Source organism: Protopterus annectens, chromosome 2.part0, assembly GCF_019279795.1.
Source record: "Protopterus annectens isolate FY-2018-M chromosome 2.part0, PAN1.0, whole genome shotgun sequence".
NCBI classification, from domain to species: Eukaryota; Metazoa; Chordata; order Ceratodontiformes; family Protopteridae; genus Protopterus; species Protopterus annectens.
In genome coordinates, this window is record NC_056728.1 from 675052716 (window position 1) to 675070423 (window position 17708).

Genomic DNA, 17708 nt, shown 5'->3' on the forward strand with positions numbered 1-17708 from the left:
CATACAGTGCAGACCTTTCCAATTACAGTTACTACTAATATACATCTTTGGGATATGTGAGTGGTGTTAGGTGATGGCCCTTCACCTAGCACACACTGCACCCATGTAAATTATTACTGCTCACCTCTATAGCATTGTGGCATCTCCTACGGAACATACCCCCCAACTGTACAGGGATTTGCTGAATGTCTACATGTGTGATATGTTTAGTCTGTTCCTCATAACTCCTGTGTTTGTCTGATACATTACTGGGTTGGCCTGTGGATTGGTGCCACTAAGTAATGACCTAATTGGAGATGCAGACTGCATATCCTGCAGTACATGTATTTTAAAACAAAGCCGGTTACTCAAACAACTTCCCAAGCTTACAGTGGATATAGTAAGTGTACACAGACCTGTTAACATGTCAGGTTTTCATGATATATCACATGATACCTCAGGAATCAGGTCATAACATTGCCATCATTTCATATGACATATAACCTGTGCAATCCAACTGAAGAACATAGACATCAGTTACAGGTAACATTTGGTAACTAAAATAGGTACAATAGGCTGGTTGTATGAGTGTGCACACCCTTAAAGTAATACTCTGTTAAAGCAACTTTTGATTTAATCACAGCATGCAGTCCTCTTGTGAAGGTGTCTATCAGCACGGTACATCTTGACTTGCCAATGTTTGCACACTCTCCCTTGAAAAATATCTCCAACTATGTCAGATTTCAAGGGCATCCCCTGTGCACTGCCCTTTTTAGGTCACCCTGCATATATCCTATTGGACGTAAGTGGGGGCTCTGACTTGGCCAGTGCAGAATGTTGCATGTGTTCTGGTGAAGCCATCCTTTTGTTGATATGGATATATGGTTTGGGCCATTGTTGTGTGGAAAGGTGGAATATCTCACCATCTACAGCTATGTGGCAGACACCAGAATGTTTTGGAGCCACAAGGGACCAGTGTTTGGAACTGTTCATAATCCTGTCTAACTTGGCTACAGCCCTAGTTCCAGTGTGTGAACAGCAACCCCAAAGCAGGACACTGCCATCACCATGCTTCACCATGGGGGTGGTGTTGTTGTGGTGATTTGCAGTGGTGATATTGTGCCAAACACACCTGTCAGAATTGTGGCCAAAGACGACACCCTTGGTCCCATATTACCATAACACATTTTCACACTTGCTTTTTGGAGAGCTGATGTATTGTTTTCAGACTTTCACTAGGCCTGGATATTGTTTGGTATGAGGAACGTCTGCCATCTTCCAAACCTACACTATAGGCAGGACATATGGAGACCATGGAAGGTTGTTGTGACATGTAGTACACACCTAGTACTTGCTGGAGATTTCTGCTACTCCTTCACTGTTGCTGTAGGGCTTGTGGCATCCTCCCTGGCCAGTTTTTGTCTTGTTTTCTCATAGACTTTGGTGGGATGTCTACTCCTTTGCAACGTCACTGTAAGCCCATATTTTCCCCACCTTTTGATGACTTTCTGCACTTTGTTCCATGGTATGTGCAATGCTGTGGAAATGTTTTGGTACCCTTCTCTAGGCTGTTATATCTCAAACATGTGGTCCCTTAGCGGCTTTGTCAGCTCTTTGTGAACCTTGGCTGTTGGTGTAGTAGACAACTGGGTATATGTTAGGATAATCCTGGTAGGACAGCTGACTCTTATTTGTTGTTAATCAAAGAGTATTTGTGATTGATGACTGTTCTGTACCCAATAAGATGTACTGCTGTAGTTATAGCGAAAGCTGCCTCAACACAGTACTAGCTTCAGCCTGTGCACACATATACAGCTAGGTTGTTGTACTATTGTTATGTATCATTATTGTTCCCCAAACAGATTTGTTTGCTTTACAATTGAATTGTACAGGTTATAGGTCACATGAAAGGTTGGCAGTATTTTAAACTTGTCTATTGTGCTCCCATTTTTACATATCACACATACCTGGCATTCTAATATTTGTGTACACTATTCACATGCACTGTATACCACTAATTTCTACAATATGACCCTAGTTTTGGGTCTTTCCCCCGCCATTTTGTTGGTCTTTGTCCAGGTGTCCTGCAGTGACAGGTTGTGAGGTATGCCACAGATATGTCACATCTCCTGCAAATAGGCCCCTGTCATGACCACCATGATGCAATGCAGTAAACACCACAACAGGTGAACATCCAGATATCACCAAATAGCTGAGTGTAACAGTTGTGTGCATGGTCACATGCATTGACTTTAACATGCCTGAGGTACCGGTGAGCCACAATAAGGAAACCCCATACTTACTGGGTTCAGGCTGCTATCCAATGTGCAGACCAGAGGGACCTATGTAGCTGTGAGGGAGCAGTATTGTCAGCAGATTCACATTAGGCATTGGTACAAGATGAATGCTACATGTCTGCACAGGTACAGTGCACACTATGATATTACACAATTTGCTGTCCTTCGCCATAGTTGTGCACTTGTGTGCATTACTACACCCCACCCACTAATCCATTTTGCACTGACATATGCATCTAGAGACTCTGTAGAAGACAGTTTAAATGCTACCTCATTACATTGATGTGCACTTTGGCCTTACCTGGATGTTCCTCATCTGTTGCCTGGGTGCCATCCACCTACACAACTGCTGTTTCCTGCATTTAAGTTTGCATGAGGGCTACCCCAAGGTTGGCAAGGAGCTTCCCTGTCACCATAACTGGGGCCTGTACAGCTGGTCCCACACAGATAGTACTACACTCCCTCGCTACAGCAGCAGCCCTTTGCAGGCATGATGTATCAAGTCAGTTGCTCAATGCCTGACCTGATCGTATGTGAATCCATGGTGGCCCACCACATTCACTCTGTGGACAATCTCATCCGACAGGGCAGTCCGGTCCTGCAGATTTTGCCAGCTACAGCCAGAAAGGATGGCATAGTTTAAGATTACAGCTTCTGTGATGGCTGCTGTCTCTGCATTGGTGTAAGGCAGTTGCTGCTGCATGGCAGCTGGAAGACATACACAGGGAAACACATCACAGGACCTCAAACATTGCCCAGAGTTCTTTACGGAGCCAGCACATACATATGAACTATCATTAGCCACCACTTACAAACACATCATACCCCAGTACATGGCAGCACTGTATGAACATGCATTGTACTCCTTGTCATGATGTGTCATGTTCCCCCCAGTGAGGGCCAGTACATTGCATAAACCAATATTCATCATTCACATTTGTGTAGAGGGATGATAGTGGCCATGTTCCTTGCAGATGGGATGTCAATGGTGCTTAGGCTTTGCTTGCATACAGTGTGTAATGGAGCTGGAAGCATATGCTTGGGTTCATGTAGGATGCAGACAGGAATGTTATCAGGCCTCAAGGTGACTTGCTTTTGCTAACTTTGATTAGCCAGTTTGCACCTGATCCATGATGATGAGGGAAGGGGTGCATGTGCTGTGTATATCCACCTATACTGATGGGGGTTGATGTTTGCTCTAAACCTGTCTGCAGCAGGTTGGCTGTAGCTATGGTGCATGTATGTGTTGTGATTGACCACCATTACAGGATGGGTTGGGTTGGTGTCTCTGAGACTACAGACATATGTGAAGATGGCCTTCTGATTGCCCTTAGTGGATGTGTCCAATTTGTACTCATAGTTAGCCTTACAGTAATCCACCTATGACCTAATATGCTAGTTCTAACAAAGGTTGACATGCCACCCAGTTGGTGCCTGCTCCTACTTTGCCCTGTACAACCAATATAAAATCACATTATGTGCTTTGCTCATTGCTGCTTTCCAGCAAAGGGTTTTCTCTACTTTGGTGGAGACAGATTTTACAAGTAGTATATTGCTGAGGTCATACCACTATGTGGGTGGTCATATATCCGTTTTTAGTAGGCATGGACACAGGGTCAGAACACAGTTGGCCACCTATACAATTTAAATGTGATACTCATACTTATTATACTACCCATGTCTGTGTCAGGGCAATGACACCACCAGTAGCTGTAGAAGTGAAACTCTGTTGGATGCACAGAAACTAAGGTTGCACACGTGTACAACATGTACAGCTTATTCACCTGACATTTTGCATCCCATGTCAGTTGTTATGAGGCAGCCAGGTACACTTACCCATACATACATATGCACAGGTAATACCTGCTATAAATTTCTGTTCTATGTCAGTATGGCACACTGTAATGAGATTCTTGCTGCTCAGTCAGTCATGTCAACCTGTATTGGAAGGATATCTGTAGGACAACACATATACATGGTGGGCTAGGGGCCACAATTAGTGACACTTTCTTCATATTGCTGTAACACACATATGTCATTTGATAGTGCAGTAGCCTTTGCATTCATAGACATACCCTAGAGGATGTCTGATGTTCATATGCAGGCAGAGAGGTGAAAGGCTAGGTGTGTGGTAGTGAGGGTAGGAACTGTTAATGTTGTGAGTATGACTGGTATGGGGACAGAGCTAGCTGATATGCTGGACAAAGGAAAGGTGGATTTATTGTGTGTGCCATAGAACAGATGAAAGAAGTGTACAGCTGTGTGTATCAGCGTCGGGTATAAATAGTTCTATCATGGTGTTTATGGGAGTGGAAATGGTGTAGGGGTTAACCTGAAGGAACATTATGCCAAGAGTGTTTGTGGAGATAGATAAGCGTGTTGGGCAGAGTGATGTTCAGGAGGCTGGGAGTTGATGGTGTAATGTTGACAGTTGTTAGCGCATATGCTCCTCTTATTGAATGCATGATGGATGAGACAGATGTACTTTGGTGTGGTTGGATGAAGAGCTGGTGCGTATACACAAGGGAGAGTGAGTGGTGACGGGAGCAGATATTAATGGGCATGTTGGTGAAGGGGACAGAGGGGATGCAGAAGTGATGTGTAGGTATGTTGTTAATCAAAGGAATTCAGAAGGTGAGATGGTGGCGGAGTTTACAACATAGGTTGGACATGGGTGTGGTGAATACATAGTTTTACAAGACTGAGGGGCATATGGTGACATACAAGAGTGGAGGAAGTTGCACACAGGTGGATTATCTCCTATGCAGGTGGGCCTGTTTGAAGGGGATTGGTAACTGTAAAGTGGTGACAGGGGAAAGTGTAGTTAGGCAACATGAAAGGTTGGTCTGTGGGATGACATTGGTGATCAAGAAGAAGGCGAGGAGTGTGAGGGCAGTACCATGGATCAAATGGTGGACACTGAGAAAGGGTGATTGTGAGGTTGAGTTCAGGGAAGAGTTGACAGGCAGTGGGTGGCAGTGAAGTGTTAGCAAATATCTGGGTAACTACATCCAAGCTAGTAAGGGAGATGAGTAGAATGGGATTGGTATGACATTTGCACAGAGGAAGTAGGACAAGTAGACCTGGTGGTGGCATGAAGAAGCACAGAGGAGTATACATAGAAAGAGGTTGGCCAAGGAGAAGTGGGATTGTTAGAAAGATGAAAAAAATAGACAGGTGTATAGGGAAATGGGGTGCATGGCAAGGAGACTGGTGGCAAAGGTTGGGGATGGGGCACCTGAAGGGTTGTATGTAAGGTTTGACACCAACGATGGAGAAGAGGACCTGTACCAAATGGCTTGACAGAGGCGTGTAGCTCAGAAGGATGTGCAGCGGATAAAGCTGAGAAAGTATAATAGTGGATGTGAACTCACTAGTGAGGAGAGAGTGTCGGGCAGGTGGAAACAGTACTGAGATGGGCTGTTGAATGAAGAGAATGAGAAAGTGAGAAAGTTGGCTGATGTGAGTATGGTGAATCAGGATGTGCAACAGATTATTAAGGTGGAAGTAAGGACAGCTATGAAGAGGTTTAAGAATAGAAAGACTATTGGTCCAGATGACATACCTATGGAAGCATGGATGTGTTTAGGACAAATGGCAGTGGTCTTTTTAACTGGATAGCTTACTGTAATCTAGGAAAGTGAGAGTATGCATGAGGAGTGGATAAAATGTGTCTGGGTACTGATTATGAAAATAAGGGTAGTGTACAGAACTGTAGTAACTACAGAGGGATAACATTGATCAGTCACAGCATGAGGTAATGGTAAAGGGTAGTGGGATCTAGGCTAAAAAGGGAGGTGAGGATTATTGATCAGCAGCATGGTTTCATGCCAGAGCAGTACAGATGTGATTTTTTCACTGAGAGTGTTGATGGGGACATGCACAGAAGGTCAGATGTAGCTGTGTTGTGTCTTTGTGGACTTAGAGCAGTATATGACAGGATGCCTAGAGAGGAGTTGTGATATTGTATGAAGTGGTCAGGAGAGGTGGAGGAATCCATAAGAATGCTACAAGATATGTACAAGGCTGGTGTGACAGCAGTGAGTTCTGCATTAGGCCTGACAGGTGTGCTTAAGATGGAGGTGGGAGTACATCAGGGATCAGCTATGAGCTCTTTCTTATTTGCAGTAGCTGTGGACAGGTTGACAGACATGATCAGACAGGAGCCCCCCTAGAGTGTGCTGTTTACAGATTACACTGTGGTCTGTAGTGAGAGTAGGGAACAGGTTGAGGAGAGCCTAGAGAGGTGGAGGTATGGTCTAGAGAGGGAAGGAATGATGGTCAGCAGGACTAAGACGGAATATATGTGTGTGAATGGGAGGGAGGATGGAGGAATGGTGAGGATGCAGGGAGTACAATTTTCAAAGGTGGATAGGTATAAATACTTGGGAACAACAGTTCAGGATAATGGCGAGTGTGGGGGAGAGGTGAAGATGTGAGTACGGGCAGGATGTGGGTGGTGGGGAAGAGTGTCATGTGTGATTTGTGACAGACAAGTACCATTAAGAGTGATAGGGAAGGTCTACAAGAGGGTAGTGAGACCAGCTATGTTATATGGGTTGGAGGCATTGGCATTGAAAAAAGAGGCACAAGTCAGAGCTGGACGTCGCAGAGTTACTGATGGTATGATTTGCACTTGGTGTGGCCTAGCAGTGTCACAGTCAGTATTGTACAGCACACACTCCAGTTGTGGTCATATGTGAGTCATCCTTTCCTGGGGTGACTCAGGGTCCTGGGCTGGTTCTATATCACTACAAACACAGTTTCTATGGCGATAGGTTCTGCTCAGCAATATATTAGTACAGCATGTGTTGTTGACACATAATATTGTTTGAACTTCCTATTTCCCATGTTTACATGCCCCCTACTATGTTCCTTTACAGGCTTAAGTGTTTGACATAGCTGTGTTTTATTGTTTTCATTTCAGTTGGTATACTCCATCAGTCCCAGTGTGTATGTCTGTGTGTGTGTGTGTGTGTGTGTGTGTGTGTGTGTGTGTGTGTGTGTGTGTGTGTGTGTGTGTGTGTGTGTGTGTGTGTGTGTGTGTCTCTCTCTGAGACAGATGTAGGATATACATCTGTTTTGTATAAGCAGCATCTTGCCTTTAGTAGGTAATGCTCATGAGCTGCTGATGGCCTGAGCACCACTTGGAGTCCCCTGCTTGTTGATTGCCTGTGGAACAGCAGTGGTATCATTCCCATAGCCAATAGCATGAAAACACACTCCTATAACTGAGTACTGCATGTGGGCATTACCCCTTTTCCTTGCCTGGGAGAAGTACTTCATGGATGTAAGTGAAGAACAGCATCACAGAGTATATTTGGGAATACCTCTTACAACAAACACTGTGGAGACAGCCCGACAAACTATGGGAGAATGTTCCAGACATAGGGACAGAATGTAAGTATTGCTGTTATACAGCTGAAGTAATGCTGGTTTGACAGGGTTTGTGTGGATATGGCTGCTTTGCATGAATTTAAGTCTGATAGTGTTATATGGTTAACATAACTCTCAACTGTAGCGCTATCCACAGACTGGCCAGAGTCTGGACTCTTACATTTGATGTGTTACTCACATATTTTCTGGCCTTGGAAATTCAGTAGCATACTCTGAGGATTGCAGTCAGTAAATGGTAACATCCACGTCTGTTTCTGACTTCATATCCCTCAGAACAGATATGTTACAACAACCCTGTTACACCAGCAACTTTCTCAGTTTATGACAGCAATATGTCAACAATACCCCTGTGTTTGGGCCTCTGCCCCCAAGTATGTCAGGCTTTGTCCAGATGTCATGCTGTAAGAGGTGTATAGGTATAGTATATCATTATATCGTAATTTCATTCCAGATATCATCCCAGTGATGCATCAGACTGACAGACATGTTATGTGTAGAAGGCCTTATATATGAGGATGAGGCCTGGACATTCTGTGGGATTCTATGCAGCTGAGAGGACTATGTATTTCTGGCAATTGTTGATGGACTGTCAGGACTGTCATCAGTGTTTTGTGAATGTGTTATTTGGCCTGTGTAAGGACGGGAGGGGGGTAGATGTAAGTGTTGAGGGTCCTTTTCCATCTGACTTTGCATGCTGCTCCAGTTTCTGGTGCTCTATCAGCTGTATATGTTTGTAGGGGCAGACTGAGACATGTCCCATACCACAGTCAGGCATCAGACTACACTGTGAATTGGGCCAGTATATGTAGGGGTAGTGTGTGAGTGGCAAATATGCTGATAATTTTGTTCACACAGTCCATATACTCCACTGTTCCTGTGGCTTACCAGTATGTCACTTTGAATGTGGTGAGATTGGTTCTGGGTCTGCACTTTCACACTGGTGTCTGTTGGTCAGTGCTGTTACATCCCTGTAGTTTCTGATATATTTGCAGTAACATGTGTATTCCCCATAGCAGAATTGGGTTTGTGTTGTGTCAGTCTGCCTGTAGTTTAGACAGTACTTAGTGACATGCCTAGCAGCTCAGTGTAGTTTCCCTACTGTGATGTTATGCCCCGATATTATCAGATGAACTGTTGCCTGGCCCCCATACATGTTGTGCATGTCTGACACATCAGTGGGATGATGTGAAGATTTATGTCAGTGGGTAGTGGAGAGTAATTTGGTTCTGGACTTGGGCTATTCCAGTCAGTGTATGGTACAACAGACAGGAGGATGTTACTGCATCAACTGTGCCACCTTATCTACTCCAGTATTCGGGATATGTTCCCAGTTTCATGGCTTTACATTGCCCCTTGGTCAGGCTTGGTCCAGATTTGTTGCACTAAGGGATTCTGAGCATACTTCTCGACTGGCCAGATTGTTTCCGACTGTCCAGGATTATTGCTCATATGTGTGTTTTGTTCCACAGAATCATTATTTTAATTTCTGTGGTAAATCACTGTGATGATGTAAGGATTTCTGTCTGTAAATGATGACATACATTTCAGTTTCAGAACTCATACTTCTGAACATGTATGCTGACACGAACCCTGTTACTGTAGCAACATTCTACATTTATAACTGCAGTGCGTACATTATGTCCCCATTCTTGGACCATTGTCGACCATGCAATAAAATTAAAAAAAAAACACACAAAAACAACTTACCTTCACACTGCTAGCAGGGGGGCTCCACCCCCCACACCCCCCATAACTTAAATATACCAACTCCGAGATTGCACTACAGTGTGGAAGATGGAAATCTTTCTATTCAGCACTGTTTGGAGATGCCAGTTCTGCATGGTTGACATTTTGAATGTCAATCATATGGTCTCGGACATATGGTCTTTGACATTCTGAAATGTCGACCATGTCTTGGTGGTCTTATGTTGGGTCTATATTATAACATCTAAGTTCTCTAACATCGAATGTTATAATATCGAACCCATAATGTCGAACGCTGAAAACAGCGAAGGTGCAGGACATCGAATTCTTTCCCAGGGAAAGAATTTGGTGGGCCGTTGCTGTGGCTTCATTGTTTTCAGAGTTCGATATGTTGGAGCGTTATGGGTCGGGTTCAGGTAAGTGTGCAATTGTGTGTAGGTTAGGGTTAGGGGGTGGGTTAGGTGAGTTAGGGTTAGGGCGCGGGTCAGGTAAGTGTGCGATTGTGTGTAGGTTAGGGTTGGGGTGGGTTAGGTGAGTTAGGGTTAGGGCGCGGGTGAGGTGAGTGTGCGATAGTGACGGACCTTAGGGTTAGGGTTGGGTTAAGGTAAGTGGGTAGCTAGTACTGTATGTAAAGTTTAGTTTAGGTGTAGGATTTTAAGTGTATGTGTGTGGATGGCTGTTTTTTGTGTGTGTTTGTGCTGTGTGTATGTTTCTCAGAATAGGGAAAAATTCGCTATTCTGACTGTTCGATGTTTTCACACCTCAGTGTTTAGGGTTCGATATAATAACATTTGATGTTAGAGAACTTCGATGTTATGATATACACCCCTTATGTTTTGGTGCCTTTGAGTTGCCTGTCTCTGGTGTAGGGTTGATACTGGACACCCCCCCCAGTCTCATTACATCAGCTCATTCTACTGTTAATAGTGAGAACTTAGCAAGGGTCCACCCCTTTATCTTTTGCATATTAAATTATCTCATTATCTTCTGCCTCTTCACTTTCTACAAAAAAAAAAAAACAAAACAAAAAACTGTTGTTTCTTACCTTTCCTTGAACTAGTGTAGCCCAGATGCAGGTTTGCTGTATCCAGGATTTTTTGTAAGCTTCTGAGCAGTGCTCTTCAATTTTTTCCCTTAGATCTGCTAGTTATCTGCTCTCCTGCACTTTTATTAGCTTATTAGTCTAGCACTTTAAACTGTCCCCGGTTCCTGAAAGTCTGCTATTCAAATTTTCCCTCAGAACTAGTTGGTTTCTCAGTAGTAGCACTAAAATCTGAATCCCTGTGACTAGCACTTGCTCTAAAACCTACTGGAAAGCACTAGGAAGCCTTAAACTGATACAAGCACTCAATTCTCCTTGTTAATAAGGAGAAATTAATCGTAGGCACTAAACAGCCTACAACTGCAAAGTGCCTTGCCAAGGTAAGGGAAAACAGCTCTTGTACTTTACAAAAGAAACACCGTACCAAGTATGTCCAAGGGTAAGCTTCCAGTGATTTCTCCTGTCCACCTGGTGAATCTGGTTATACTGGGGCAATGCAGTAATTGCCTTATGTACACAGACAACCCTCTCCTCCTACCACCCAACACTACAACCTGTGAGAGATGCACTTACATAGCCAAACTGGAAGCAAAGCTCTCTCCAGCCAATATTGTGCTAGACAGTCAAGAGGAGAAGGTTAACACCTGCACTACACCTCAAGCAACACATACCCCTTTAAAACTCATGCCACCAACATCCACACATAGTAACACTAAACCCACTTATGCGGTGGCCCTTAACATTAACCTGGCCAAGCAACAAGGACCTCCGAAGCTGAAACGCAAACAAACACCAATCACAACCAAAGTGGCGCATATCTCAAAATACCAGTGTGCCACCAAACAACAGCCCCTAAGGCAGGACTCTATAGTCAGGCACACTGATGTCCCACTCACCAGGCTGATTAAAGAGAAGATTACTGTCAGCTGTCTGTCGGGTGCCAGGATCTGCCACATAACGCATGCATTCAAGTCAATCCACAACAAGTACAAATACGACTTTGTCATTGTCCATGTTGGAGTGAATGACTTGAGATGTACCTCCCTGGAATACATGAAAAGAGACATGGAAGAGCTCTCAGATCATGTAGCCCAGGCAGGTATGACCCTAGCCCTGAGCAGCATCCTACCTTCACCCAGAATGATACCACAGTATAAGGACAAAATGATTAACTTCAACAACTGGCTAAGTTTCTGGTGTCATTCAAAGGGGATCCAGTATCTATCTGCCTGGGATGACATGATCGACAAACCATGATGCTTTGCCAGAGATGGTCTGCACCTGTCATCCCTGGGATTCAGGTTACTGGCTAAGGCTCTTGCTACCCCTACAGTGCCTTTTTTAGGCAAGGCTCAAAGGACAAAACCACCACTATAACAGATATAAGCATGCAAACTCTGAAGTCAATGCTACTCAATGCTAGAAGTCTAAACCTCAAAATGCACTCTCTTGAGGCACTCCTAAAAATGGAGAACATTGATATCTGTGCAGTAACTGAGACCTGGTTCAAGGCTCCAGAGAGCACCCTGCCATACCAGGCTACAACTCTTACCACACTTTTCGATCACCAAACCAGGACTGAAGCACTTAAGGCAGAGGAGTGTCCATATTCACCAAGGATATTCACACCTCCAGGCTAGTTGCCCAACACAATGCATCTGAAATTCTACAGGTGCAACTAACACTAGGTAAGACTGCAATCCAAACTGTAGCTTGCTACAGATCCCCCACTATTCCCCAAGATTCTCACTACACCTTTCTAAAGATACTAGAAAATATTAAGATACAACCAAACGCCCTAATACTGGGTGATTTCAACTACCCTGCAATTAATTGGGAAAACTACTCGAGTATCAACACCTTTGCCCGACGGTTCTTGGAATTCATAAATCAAATATCCTAGACCTGGTCATTACCAACATGGGAGATTGATGCTCAACACCAGTGGTCACCCCTTCATTGGTCAGATCTGACCATTAGCTAATCACCCTTGATGTCCACATACCACACACAACCCCCAGTAGGGAAGCCTCCATAAAAAAACTTCTCCAAAGCCAACTTCATGCTACTCAAGTCAAAAGTGACAAACTTCATGACATCCATGCAGACGGGAACTGAAAGTTCGACTGCTGAATCCTACACTAAGGCACTGTATGAGCACATCCACTTGTGCATGAATCATGCCATTTCAAAGAGAACCAAGATGGTCTCCTCCAAAATAAAAGGAACCCAATCTGGTGGTCCCCTGCCATAAACAAAGTATACAACAGAAGGAAGAAACTGTGGCAGAAAAGAAGAAAATCCCAGGATGCAAAAAACTCCCTTACCAGCCTCAGTAAGAAGCTGAGATCCCTCATAAAATCCTCCAAAGCTAGTTACAAAAATAAAATTGTCAAAGATTCCAAGGACAACCACAAGGCATTCTATAGTTATGTCAAGAATCTAAATGGCAATGCTTGGATCTGCTCTAGGCTACAACAGAATGTGTTCAATCATAGCTTCACCTCAGGCTTCGTGACCAATGAGTGGCGCACAGCTACAGTTATCCCACTCCACAAGCGGGGATCCACCTTGGATCCCTGGAACTATCATTCCATCAGTCTGATGAGCCTGATCTGCAAAAGCATGGAATGCATTATCATGGAACTTATAAACAAAGACATTGGCAAACTTCAAACACTGGACCCCCTCCCCCCCCAGTTTGGTTTTGTAAAGGGCAGATCTTGTCTCCTCACCCTGAATGACTTCTTTGAATCAGTCTCCAGAGCCATAGATGATGGTAAGGCGGTCCACACAGCCTACGTGGACTTTACCAATGCCTTCGATGCCATCCCCCACTTTGGAATCATAGATAAACTCACTAATCTGGGCATTAATCCCTATATCACTCGATGGGTTATCAACTGGCCTTCTGACAGAACCCACACTGTAAAAGTAGCTGACTCAAAATCCAGCTCCAGACAAGTGACAAGCAGAGTACCTCAGGGTTCAGTCCTGGGACTGCTCTTGTTTGGTGACCAGCACTAAGGCATTCTGGCTAACAAAGTTCACAGATGACTGCAAACTGGGAGCCATTATTGAATCCCCAAATGATGTGGATATTCTACAAAAGGGCCTTACAGAAACAAATGCTTGGTGTCAGAGCCATGGGCTCAAGCTCAATGCCAAGAAATGTATAGTTATCCCCTTTGGGAAAAAACATGTACCCACAAATTACCACATAAGTGGCAGTACACTAAACACTGAAAGTGTGATAAGGGACTTAGGGACACAGGTGGACAATGGTCTCACATTCGATAACCACATAGCCACAACAGTCAGGAAATCCTTTTATGTGGCATACCTCATCACTAAGGGCTTTTCATCCAGAAAAAAAAGAGGTCATTGTCCCACTGTACTCATCCCTCATTAGATCCATTATAGAGTACAGCACCCATTTGGTATGTACCTCAAAAGACATCTGCAACAACTGGAAAGGCCACAGAAATACCTCACTAAAAGAATCACAAGCCTAAAGCAGATGCCCTATGCTGACCATCTAAAAAAACTCCAGCTAAACTCTGTCACATATCACCTACTCAGAGGCAATCTCTGCTTAACATACAAGACCATGTCAAACCCAGTGCTGTTGGACATGCTACATTTAAAGAAAGCCCAGTTCCTCAGAGCCACACACTCCAGGGATCTAAACCTGGTCATCACAATGAACAAAACATGCTGGAGGGGATAGGTTCCTGATCCAGAGACTCCCCATACTCTGGAATAAACTGCCCATACACGTCAAGCTGAGCGCCTCTTTGACCCTCTTCAAAAGGAAACTTGATGATTGACTGGAAGATAGGAAATTCACTCCGGGGATCACGTCCATCACCCTGCTTGATAGGGGACCAGGGAAGTAAATATTCTGGGAATAAATAGCCAGAGAATTGTTATGCCTAGGGTTGTATAAGCCCTAGGGTCGATAGCCTAGTACCAACCTATAAACCAAACCTATGAACCTATGTGCAGGGGGCCTATATATATATATATATATATATATATATATATATATATATATATATATATATATATATATATATATTATTTTTTGATATATATACATATGTTTATATAACAATATATATGTATGTATTATATACGTATTTGTTTTATATGTATAGCTCCATATATCTTATGTATATACTTTTTAATATTTATCTATTACCATACACATCTATATGTGCATATTTATATATATTAAACATGACTGATTCCACATTGTTTGTTCCCTACTATTCTATACTTGGACTGAATGATATATTTGAAAAAACTGCACTTATTTCAGCAGCTCAGATGGCATAGTGGTAAATTGCTCTGACTATGGTGTAACAAGTCCTGGGTTCAAGACTTGGCGGTCTGACTATTTTATCGAGGAAGAAGAAAAAGAAAGTTCTCAGGGGAGAGAATAACTCCTAACAGAAGACATAAACATTGAATGAACTTGTGGTTAATGTCGAGGAAGAAGAAAAAGAAAGTTCTCAGGGGAGAAAATAACTCCTAACAGAAGACAGAAACAGTGAATGAACTTGTGGTTAATTTATTGGACTATTGTTTGAATAAAGCTGAAACAGCTGTGTTAAATAAGAGTCTAACTTTCATACCCTCTTCATGCACTGAAGTAAGTGAACTGCTGACAGGCTTAAGATTGTTTGGCCGTAATATAGCATTAAATTGTGTCTTAAAGATGATAAAAAGTATGAAACAACAAAATTATATATAAAAAAGTTCCTTTTTACCAGTCATACCTAACCATGTTGAGTCATTTATCAGAGCTTGTGAGAAAGAAATTTGTGAGAGTTTCTGAGAACAACTGGTTTTCTTTTTATAGTCTTACAGCAGATGAGAGATATGCCTTACAATCTTTACAGAATAATCAAGCATTAAGTATAAGACCTGCAAATAAAGTAGGGGCTGTGGTGATTATGAATAAATGTGATTATGTTCAGTCTATGCATGAAATGTTGAATGAGATGCATACCTATATGTTAATAACATATACACAGTATTTAAATATTGTTAAAAGCATCAAAGACAGTATATATGCATTGTTGATGTACAGACAAATTGATGAGAAAATATGTAGGTTTTTTACTGTGGATCATCCAAGAATGCCATACATTAAAGGGCTGTCTAAAAGAGATGGAGGTGGTTGGGCTACATAACCCCTTTCAATCTATATAGAGAGCAAATTGGGCCCCTGGTTAGAAAGTTTCCTACTATCCTAACATATACATCTCAGTTTTTGAAAGATCTAAGAAAGTTTAATGTAGGCTCTGATTTGGGTGACTGTCTCATGGTGACGTTGGATGTACAGAGTTTGTTTACTTGTATAAATGGAATAGAGGCAGTGAGAGATGTGATGAGAGAATTGGGGGGCAATAGTACTGATGATATTATTTTAATATGTACACTATTAGATTTAATATTATCTAACAACTTTCTTATGTATGAAAATATGATTTATTTGCAGAAGTGGGGGGGTTGCCATGGGCACCGCCTGTGCAAATTCATATGCAAACTTGGTGGTTTATCACTGGGAGAAAGAACATTTATATAATAGTGCCTAGAAAATGCATATAAGAATGTATAGGTGCTTTGTTGATGACACTTTTATGTTGTGGGATGGAGGGCTACCCCTATTGTTTGACATCATTAGATACTTGGAGTCTACAACAGATTTTTTTAAGGTTTATGGTATCTTATTCCCATGAGAGCACTGATTTACTTGATGTCTCCATATACGTAGACGGGCTAGAAAATATAAATTCTAAGTTGTTTCATAAAACATGCTGGAAAAACAGTCTTTTGGATTATAACAGTATGCACCATAGGCATGTATTCCTGAATATTATTAAAGGACAATTGAGTAGGGTCAAGAACATATGCAATGTGCATGCTGATAGAGAGAAAGAATTTGATTATTTACACCAGTTATTTGTGGAGAGGGGATATAAGGAAACTGTTTTCCGAGATATCAAGGACAGTACCCTTCAAAAAGGCAATGGAACTAATACCATAGATACAGCGCATGCAACAAATGCAGTTACAAAGAAGAATAAGGTGTGTTTTATTACTAAATATGCCCGTGATAGTAATAAGGTATGCAATATAATTAAGAAAAACTGGCATTTTTTGACAATAGAGAAATGGAGAAACTTATAGGTGAAGTTCCTGGCTTTGCATATAAGAACAAGAATAATTTGAAACAGTTACTTTGTAATGATCGGCAGAAGAAGGTTATGGTTTCAAACAAACTAGGAACATACCCTTGTAAAAACTGTAGGATGTGTCGTTATATATTTACACTTCAGGAGTTTAAACATCCAGTTCTACCCTTCATTTCCAGCCTAGATTGTATGCCACTTGTAATACAACTAACTTAGCTGTATGCCACTTGTAATACAACTAACTTAGTTTATATGGCAGAGTGCAAAGGATGCAAGTGTTTTTATATAAGCAAAACACAGAAACATCTTAGAGATAGGATGTATCAACATATGTATGATATAAGAAATAATAACAAATGAAATGCTTTAGCCAAACACATTATGGAATTTCTTGCACATTAATTTAGATTTAGAGTTCTGCAAATTGTTGTTAATAATAAGAAGGGAGGTAATTTTAATAATCAAGTGGAACATGCAGAACTAAAGGGGATTTTAAAACTGCAAGCTCACATATACTCAGGATTAAATAACTATGTGTGTATTAAATCGGAGCTGGAAGCTTGCCCCCTTTAAATGAGTATAAGACTGAATTTTGAGTAATTGATTTATTTTTAACTTTTAATTGATGAATTAATTGATTTTTAAATTAGGTAATTGATGAAGCTTTGACTATAAAATGTGTATGTGCTTTTGTATTTTTATTGAAGACTTGAAAAAGCGTAGTGTTCTACGTGAAAGCGCTCATCTAAATTAAAATTATTATTTTTAAGCGTGGTGGTCAACTGGAGTTTTTGTTTTATTATTGTATATTTATATATATATTAAACATGACTGATTCCACAATGTTTGTTCCCTACTATTCTATACCTGTACTGAATGATATATTTGAAAAATCAGTGATCATTATTACAGCTCAGATGGCATAGTGGTAAATTGCTCTGACTATGATGTAGAGTCCTGGGTCCAAGACTTGGCAGTTCTGATTATTTTGCTGCTGGACAGAACAGTGGCTGATGGAGACAGGGTGATCAAGGCAGTTTTAAGCAGTTGTAAGTGGGTTTGAGCAATGGTAAGCGATGCCAA